Below are 8815 nucleotides of genomic sequence, written 5' to 3'. Positions count from 1 at the left end.
TGTACCTGACCTACAGAATGTTATTTTCTGAAGGATACTGGTACACTAAACATTTCAGTTGGCCATGATAACATCAGGTATTAGCATCCATTAAATATATCATTCTTCAACAAAGTGTATAAAGCCCCTGGGTAATCAACTCACCATCTCCTACATCAATCTCACCCAAAGTGTTGCCCAATATAGGAAAGAAGGCTGTGATTGTAGGGATAAAACTTTCTCCAGCCTCCAAGATTAGAACTTCCTGAAATTATAAATTCTGGTTTGGAGATTCTCACCCCCCCCCCCGCCACCCTCTCCCCTGATAAAAAGAAATGTCTTAGCCTCTCTCCAAATCACTAAGTTAAAGAGAAATTTGACATGGTTGATCTACACAATTTCCTTTCCTTGTCCTGAAAGACAATGAAGATACACAAAGATCTGAACAAAAAAATATTGCAAGTATCAGGAGCAAACAATACTGTAGACATCTTTCAATTCTTGTTTCTGTTTTGATGGCCAGATGGATTAGCAGTGATGGCGAACCTTTTAGAGTGCCCAAACTGCAACCCAAACCCACTTATGTATCATCAGGTGCCTGGGGGTGAGGCCCATTGGGTGGGTGTGGCTGTGGTGGTCACGGCAGACTGTGTGGGTGTGGCCACCTCGATCTTGCTCATGGGGAGGGACGCCTGTGGGAGTCAGGCAGGGTTGGGGGAGATCCAGGGAGTCTCTGGCGGGTGGGACGGTGGGCAGGAGGCTCGTCCTGCAGGGTGAGGTGAGGTGAGGCAGGGGGGCAGGGCAGGGGTGCCATTACCGCAGGGCAAGGCGAGGCAGGGGCTGGGGCGATTGCTGCTTGACACCATCACCCCCCCGCACACAGCGAGCACCTGGGGGCAAACTGTGTCCAACAGCAGCCACAGCTTGCTGGCCCCTCGGTTTCAGTGCAATGTGGCTGTTTGCTGCCTCACACATCGCACCCAATGCGGCTGCCATGAGGCCACAGAACAAGCCAGGTGGAGTTAAGGAAGTGGTATACCGGTTTCTTACCACCGCCCGACTTGTTCCACAGCCTCATGGCAGTGGGATTGTGAAGGAGGCGGCAAATGGCCGGTTTTGGCATGACACACCTGTTTGCCGCCTCGTGTATTGTGCCCAATGCTGCTGCAATGAGGCTCAGCTGAAAGCGGCTGTGAAACAAGTGGGGTACGTTTCCCGGGTGGATCGCCCTGCTGCCGCTGTCGTTTCCCCCCCACTCCTGCACAGATTGCCCTGACACCACTTGAAAAAGGCCTTTTCCAAGCCTCTGGAGCTTACATCCATGGCCGCGGGGCAATTTTGCGGCATGCCAGCAGCCCGATCTGGGCTCCAGAGGCCTTGAAAAGGCCTCTGCCGCATAGATCTAAGACTGCAAAGCAATTTCACACACACCCATGGCTGATCTGTGTGGCAGAGGCCTTTTCCAAGCGTCCGGAGTCCGGATTGGGCCACTGGTGCACCGCAAGACTGCCCCGCAGCCATGGACGCAAGCTCCAAACCTTGGAAAAGGCTCTGCCACCCGGATCGGCTGTGGGGCCCCCCCGCAAAATCGCTCTGCAGGCATACCTGGATTCGCGCTGCCAGCTGCCTCCAGCCCGGATCCACCCACCTCTTGCAGCTGCTCCCTGACTCTTAGTGCAAAGAGAAAGAGAGTGAGAGTGCAGGTGCACGTGGAGAGGCAGAGGGGAGCAGCCTGGCCCTGCCTCCGTCTGGAGCGACGGCGCCCGTGCCCACATGCACCATGGGATTAGAGCATCAAAGATTGCAGCCAATTATTTATATTTAGAACTGCTCTGCTCAAACCCCAATAAAACTGATTAAAATCAATTAGTGGAAAGAAGTAATTAGAAAATCCACAGTAAATCCTTAAACAACTCTGAGAATTGTCTTGTAAAAATACAATATTGGTGCCTCCTTTACAACTAGAGGAAAGAATTTTTCACAGTTGAAACCGTATTACTGATTATATTGCATTGTTTAATGCAATGCAATAATTAATTCCTATCCTTACAAACAATAGTGAGAGTTGTTTCCTTGTGCCTGGTTATCATACATACAATTTTAATCTGTGAGCTGTTATTATGCAGTACCACCTGGTGTTATCAGAGAGTGCCGTATTGTGAAACATGGTATTATCAAGCATTGTAAAAGCATGAAATCAATAGCACATGTCAGAGGTAGATTGAATAGCATCAGTGCTACGAAATAATACACTCCAAAAATGAATTAAAGATATATCTTCCTCTCAGTTACATACTTTTTGTGATAACACTGATTACGTTTGTAAATAAAAGGTGGTTAGTTATTTTGTTTCTCATCCAACTATTTGCTTCCAGCATCAGCAACTTAAGGTTTAAAAGAAAACAAATTCATGATTATAACCATCTCATTAAATTGGCAGATTGTTCAGCACATCTAGATAATAGCAAAGTTGATTTGTCTGTACCAAATTACAAGTCACATAACATTTACATAGTATTGACCAAATCTTAATGGAAATCAGCCTATGTAAAATTCTTCATAAATTAGGGATTAAATCATTTCTGAAAAGATAAGATGTCACCTTTCAAAAGATCACAGAGCAGTCCACCAGGAGCTATAAGGCAAGATGTTGAAGGTATAAGAACAGGAATAGATGATTTCTGACACTGGGATAAAAGAACTGGCAGGTAAAGATATTTTTTTGGATCACCTGAATCAACATGGAAAAATGTGTATTAATAATACTTTGATATACGTACATCTTACACAAGAAATATTACATGGTGCATTACTGTTTCCAATTCTTAAAAATTAACTTTTTCAGGTATAGAACCTATGTACTTCTTGTAGAGATATAACTTTCAAAGTGTAATTATTATAGTTTATCTTCTAGAATTAAAAACCTCCATATTGAATCTTGTAGCAATTAGAGGTAAGGTTCTCCCATTTAATATAAGATTGGCTTAGACATTGTTAAAAACATTTCTCAAAAAAATAATGAAATAGTGTGGCTAATTTCCCAATAAATTCAAATGAACTACCTGGTATTTTTTCTCCAAAGGAATAGCTATCATCAGAGCTCACTATGCTAAAGAGAAATGGGCCTTCCATAGAAGAGATCAGCTTTGGTAATCCAATAAACATTTCAATCATCCAAAACAATAAATCAGGAGTTCTTTTAAACTAAAGCTAAAGAACTGAGTTGCTTTTAATCCTTGCTATCCATTGGAAATGAATAAACAGTTCTTTTCAAATTCCTAGATGGCTCCACTCTACCTATCCTGTTGTTTCTTATCTATTTAAACTATAAATGTTTTCTAATGTAAATCTAGGTTGTTTGGATCTTCTTATTTGATGAATCACCCTATTAAATTTCCCTTGTGCACTCTTGTTTGAATGTTTGCCTGCAGCTTGTTTTATGGGATTAATTCTCCAGGTATGTATTAATAGTATAGTTTAATTCTGTCTTTGCTGTTTATATCCCAATAGAGACACATACAGATTAAAAACTAAAACAGTAAAGAAATGTAGAATCAGAATCAGAGGTTTATAATTTGCTCTACCTGGTGCTACTGGTATATCAGCTGCAACAATCTGATGAAGACGGCCTATAAGCTGTGAAGCCATCTGGCACGGATCTTTTATTAAAACCGTCTTGGACAATTTTAGAGTTTCACTTAATAAGGTTAAGTCAGGTATAGTCCTGTTGCGGGGGAGGGAGGGAGCAGAGAAAAAATGGTCAGCATACATAGTTTTGATTTCTTTGCAAATGTCTTAAGTGGTTTTTATACAGAAGCTTATTCACTGCATCACAAAATGATGAGTAGAATATAAACACAAAATATTTGAGTGACAATAATTAGAGTGTTGAAATACTCTTATTAAGGGTATGAAACATGACATATTTAGTGAGTTGTTGAACTATTTTTTTCCTTCATTATTAGCCAATAGGCACATTGATCAAGGCTCAGGGGATGTTCTGTCCCAGCCTACTTGAGCTCCTTGTTAAGTTTACAAGGAGAAGACCCCTCTTCAAATCAAGCAGGCAGAAACTGCAGGACAAACCCAAACCCCTTTTATTACTCACAGACTTGAAAAACAAACACAGTTCATCCCACTTAATTCTTAACCTGAACGGTTGCCTTTGGCAACCACCACCTCCCACATCTCCCCTTTTATTATGCATCCAAGGCGTGGCTTTCATAATGCCTGCTCCTTTGCCTCTGGAGCTTGCATCCATGGCTGCGGGGCAATCTTGCGGTGCACCAGTGGCCCGATCCAGGCTCCAGAAGCTTGGAAAAGGCCTCTGCCACACAGATCAGCCGTGGGGGTGTGTAAAATTGCTTTGCAGTCTTAGATCCATGCGGCAGAGGCCTTTTCAAGGCCTCTGGAGCATCCTGAATGTCACCCAGCTGTGAGTCGTCACTATCCCCCTCAGCCTCCCAGCACAGCTGTGTCTCAGCCTGAGCGTGAGTAGAGGGGCCAGGCTCCTTGTCAGATTGTAAATCTTGTAGCTCCTCAGAGCCTCCCCCTGACACCGATGACACTCCATGCCCCTCCTCCTCCTCTGAGTCTTCAGACTCAGCTGCCGGATCCACGGGCTGGCGAGGAATCACAACAGGGGAGTTCAGAAACTACCAATTAGAGTTCTTTGAGAAGATGGCATACAGATCTGGTAAAATAAATAACGTCTACAAGTTCTCCAGCCAGGCTTTATCTGAATGTTATTTTGAATCTCTAAAACATATTTCAATGTAGACTATTCCAGACTTTCCCTAGTTGATACCCTCTGGAACCCCCTGGTTCTAATGGGATTATAAATCCTAGCCAGCATCACAATGACGTAGTACGTGGGGAGCATTGGGCTACTTCATTATATTAGGTTAATGCAGAATTTTATTTTACTATTGTGAACTGACCTGTCAGCATTAATCGCTGCTCCTAGATCTTCTTCAATACTGACAATTGATGAGGCCCAGGATTTGTACAAAAGAAACTCATAATTAAAGAGACATTCTTTGATTAGAACGGCAATATTTTTTGATCTGATGAGGTGATATGGAGCCCCAAAGATTTTACGGACATTGAAGGTGTAGCTGGTCTTGGATTCTTTTTTCAGAGTCCAGGCCAGAGGCTGAAATATTGATGGTTCATTGCACTTCCTCAACTCCTGTGAGCTTCTACCTAGGTAATAGTCAGCAAAGATAGCATGTAGTGATATTTGGGAATCTTGTGATTTCAGGTATCTCTGAATGCACACATGCTTTAAAGAAGTATGAGTCCAAGTAAAAACATATGTATTATCAGTTCTTTGCTCTCTCAAATCATCTCCAAGATCATCTAAAAATTTCAACCATAACACTAGTGGAAATTGTGACACTGAGCTTTTTTGGAATTTATTTATTTCTTGAATAACCACACAATCCATTGACATGAGGTTGAGCAATTCTTCCTGAGTGATGCCATTTCTTGAAAGTGTCACATAAGCTGCAATCCTTTGTGTAATTTGTTCACCATGAGATCTTTCCATTCTGCTCAACCTCCAAGAATACATGTCAGGTATACTTTGAGGGAGACACACCTCCGCATCTGGGCTGAAAGATGTCCATAAACAGGATTCCTTATAAGCACAGTGTAGGTAAAGTGGCAACGGACAGACTATGCATGCTTCCATTAAGTGCTTGAACTGATATTGGGTGAGTGTTCGATGATCCCTTCTGAGCCAAAAGATGATAATTTCATTGATTTCTTCAAATGTTAAAGGAGGTATTTGAAAAAAATGTTCTTTCAAAGTTATTTTCTAAAGAAAATAAACATATCTCAGTTTTTGCACTATTATTACCAATCACAAAAGCAACAGGATCACTTTTGCTAATCAAATGCAAGACAATCTAATCAAATATTAGAACAAAGGAAATTTTACATTACAGTGCGATTTTGCTGTCACTTAATCCAGTAATCACAGGTCTGATTTTTAGATTTACAATATAAACTCAAAACTCAGCTGAAATTGTGCATGTTTAGTAGTCTCCAAACTTTATGGTTTGGCAGTCTGGCTGGAGGGGAGAAAGGAAAACCAGCTTGACTTGCGCAAGCGGTGGGCCAGCCCACATGCATGTGCGCCAGCCCACTGCTCACATAGCCTGGTTACAAATAGGCCACAGCCAGTGGTGGGATTCAAATATGTGAACAACCAGTTCTCTGTGTGGATGCTGCCTCCAGAAGTCCATTCTGGGCCTGGGCAACAAAAAATTAGCTACCGGTTCTGCCAAAGTGGTGCAAACTGGCTGAATCCCACCACTGGCCACGGCCTAGTAGTGGGCACCTTTGAAGCAAAAGCAACTGGCAACATAATAATTTTGATTTCTTATAACAGTAGGTCAGGGCTTGGGGACCCCTGTTATAATGAATCAAAATTCTGTTACCAGTTGCTTTTGCTTAAAGGTGCCTGGCATTATTAAGCTTTCTAGGAATTGCAACTATATGAGAAGATATGGAATGAAAAACAATTCATTCAGGAACTTCATTTACCTCCAGTTTTCTTATGCATGAAACATCTGATTCCGAGCAAGTAGAAACAATAAAATGCACATTCTTTGGTAATTCAGGTGGTATCCAAGAAAGGTCAGCACCACATTCCTCTGATAATTCATCTATACCATCAAGGCAGATTAAGAGTGGCTTGTCTTGTGTAGCAAATTCCAGCAGAGAGGAAAATTCTTCTACCAGTCCTTCAAAATCCTTTTTTGAAAAAGAAATATAATTATATAATGAGTTATATGCTGTAGGTGAGGCCACAAAGACTTTGGAAACGTTTCATTTCTCATTCAAGAAGCTTGTTCAATTCTTCTTGGATGAGATGTGAAACATTTTCAAAGAAAATGAAAGTTTTAGGAGATGAGATTGTCTTAAGAATGTTGATAATACTATACGTTTTGAGAATTAGCTATATTAGGCCTTTTAGGAAAACACTACAATTTTGTCTAAATAAACAGCAGGGTCAAAGATGTGGATGGGAGACCATAAGAACCATAAGAAAACCCTATGGTTGACTTCTGGTTTGACGTCACGGCATAATGGATGCAGGAAGACGGCTCCGTCTTCCACATTTGATTTTGCCCTGCTGGGACCCTAAAAAGGGTGAAAGTCACCCTGAAGAGGCGACGAAAAAGGAAGAGATCCTTGTCAATCGCGGAAGGGGCAGCAGCCCTTCCGCTGGATCTGAGGAAGCCCTCCAAACCGGCGAGGGAAAGGCTGGCTACATTTGTGTGGCCAGTCAGAAGCTGCTGACAAGCACAAGCACTAAGTAGCAATTTCTGAGCAATGTGGATGGAACTGGGTGAGATTTTATCCTCTTTTTATGGCCCTAACACTACTTTCCTGGAAAAAATGCCCAAAGCAAAGAATCCTCCCTGATGAGAGAGGAAAGGGAAGTTATTGCCCTGCTCCCTCAGGAAAAGTGGCAAATTAATTGCTTTGGGGAAAAACAGGAAACTACAAGATCAATTTAGAACTAATACAGATCTATAGATTTGAAATTTGGGGACTAAAAGTACCTTTGAGATTTTTTTTTAGAAAAAATATTGGAAAGTTTGCAAAATAAAATTGGATTAGGAAACCTGGAAGACTTGTCAACAGCATCTAGTGGAGAATTCTGGCACTTCGGACTGCCCTGGACCTTCGCTCGTTTCACCGGGACCTGAAAACTTGGTTATTTGATCTTTCTGGCCTGGACTGAGGGGGTTTTAATTTAACTTTAAATTTTAAATTTTAATTTGTTTTAATTGTGAGCTAGTTTTAATTTAATTCTATTTTAATTGTATTTATTTGTATTGTTTTAATTCACCCTGTAAACCGCCCTGAGTCCTTCGGGAATAGGGTGGTATATAAAATCAATTAAATAAATAAATAAATAAAATTATGCTTAAGGGAAACTTGGCTTGAAGCCCAGATTCAGATAAGACTCTGTTGTTGCTGGACACTTTCACTTTTGCAGACTGCAACTAGGAAAAGGGCAAAACAAAAACTCTTGGGCTGCTTATCTGGGTTGGGGACCCTATAAAGACTACATACAAAAACAAAATCAGTGTTCCATGCTCAGTCTTAAATGGTAAAAAATCATTTTCCACACCGGTCTCCAAAGCTTCCCGCTTAATATATCAACAAGAAAATGTAAATGAATCTCAGAAATAAATTCTTTCTATGTTGAAATCAATCCAAGAGACAATTGTTTTATTTCAGGATGAGACTAAAAATAACACAAATGAGATGAACAATTTTCTAACCTAAACTTACAAATCCAGAGAATGACTGCAAAGAAGGAATAACCCAGAAAACAGAAGGAAAATTAGAAGAAACGGATCCAAAGATGGAGGATCTAAAGAAAGGAATTAACAGATACAGACAAATGAAAAAATTAGAAGATGCAATGATAACACCGGAAATAGAAAAGGCATCGTACTTGTCAAGATCCCAGAACACATTTGAAGATAAGGAAGAAGAGCTGATTGAATGGATGATAAAAGCTGATAGGAGAAATGCTGAATATTGACAAACAGGAAAGGAGAAGGCTGTTTAATGAATACAAATGGGTTGAGTGTTCCTCCAAAAACACTCCAAATAATATATACAAAAACAGAGGAAGAACTACTTGATGATTTAAATGTACTAACCTGGAAAGTTATTTGTCAAAGGAGGAAAGCTAGAGTAAGACTGAAGAAAATTGAGGTTCTGACTTATTAGATGGGATATTATACTACTAAACAGATGTTTGAATATGGCTAAGAAAATAGATAATTGTTAGAAATAAAAGTAT

This window comes from Vipera berus (genome assembly GCF_964194415.1).
Source record: "Vipera berus genome assembly, chromosome: 7".
NCBI classification, from domain to species: domain Eukaryota; kingdom Metazoa; phylum Chordata; class Lepidosauria; order Squamata; family Viperidae; genus Vipera; species Vipera berus.
This window is presented reverse-complemented; position numbering follows the sequence as displayed.